This window comes from Protobothrops mucrosquamatus, unplaced genomic scaffold (genome assembly GCF_001527695.2).
Source record: "Protobothrops mucrosquamatus isolate PMUCROS unplaced genomic scaffold, P.Mucros_1.0 scaffold572, whole genome shotgun sequence".
Lineage (NCBI taxonomy): Eukaryota > Metazoa > Chordata > Lepidosauria > Squamata > Viperidae > Protobothrops > Protobothrops mucrosquamatus.
In genome coordinates, this window is record NW_015386874.1 from 153,098 (window position 1) to 154,403 (window position 1,306).

Here is a 1,306-nt window from a genome sequence, read left to right on the forward strand (position 1 = left end):
GGTCAATTACTGAAAACCATTTTGCTGTTCGGGGGATCAGGCCTAGAATTACATAAGGATTAGGGACCACGGGATGAATTGTGACCGTGGCCTGGTTAACGACACGCAAATCCTGGACCGGCCTGTATTTGCCTTCCCCCTTGGGTATGGGCAGGATCGGGGTATTCCATTTGGACTCGACAGGGACTAGGATGTGATGGGTTAAATACAGATTTATCACATCCTGAATAGCTTGTGCCACAGGTCGAGGATATGAACGTTGTCTAATTCTGATGGGCACTTTTGCTGGGATCTCTTCCACTATGATAGGAGGGTGATGTTTTGCAAAGCCGGGGGGGTTGTCTTCTGCCCACAGGCGTGGCACCTCGAACTCCTTCCATCTAGCATTTATCTCCACTTCTTGTGCAAGCAGAACCATCCTCCATTCCTCCTCACGGGGTACTTCTACCACTACTTTTCCATACTTCATTGTCATGGAGCCATCTTCTTCAAAGGAGATCTGTGCCCTTAGTTTACATAGCAGATCCCTTCCTAGCAATGGGATAGGACAGTCTGGCATATATATGAACTGGTGAGTTATGGTTCTTCCTCCCATAGTGCAACTTAAGGGTTCTAAGAATGGTCACTGTAATATTTTTCCTGTTGCTCCTTGGATGTTGATGGAGTGAGGGGAGGCTTGGCTTAGGGGTTGAGTTAGGACTGATCGAGTAGCCCCAGTATCCACAAGGAAGGGAATAGGTTTGCCTCCTACTGTTAAACTGACCACAGGTTCTGGGAGGCGGGCTGAACCCGGTCGGTCTCAGTCCCAGTCCTCAACTTCTGCCAGGCCGATGATGGGAGTCCTTGGATTTCCTTCCCATCTTCCTCTCCCTCTCTGGCTTCGTCCCAGGCCGCTTCCGTAGCTTCTTGCAAACCTGCCTCTTCCTCTTCTTCTTCCTTGTTCCTCATCCCTTTCCCTTTCCCTTTCTGGACATTCACCTTTCCAGTGTCCTTCCCTTTTACAAATGGCACACTGGTTACGTCCCAACACCATACCCTGGCCTCTACCTCTTCCACCTCCCCTGGGAACCCCCATCATAGCAACGGCCAGCAACTCAGCCTTTCGTTGCATTTTCTGATCCTTTTTCTTCTCCTCCTCTTTTTCTCTATTCACAAAGGTTTTCCGGGCCACTTCCATCAACTCACTCATAGGCTTTCCTAGGGCTCCTTCCAGCCTTTGCAGCTTCCTTCGGATATCAGGGGCACTTTGAGAAATAAAAGCCATGGCAAGCATGCGGGCGTTATCTGGCTCAGTGGGATCAATAGG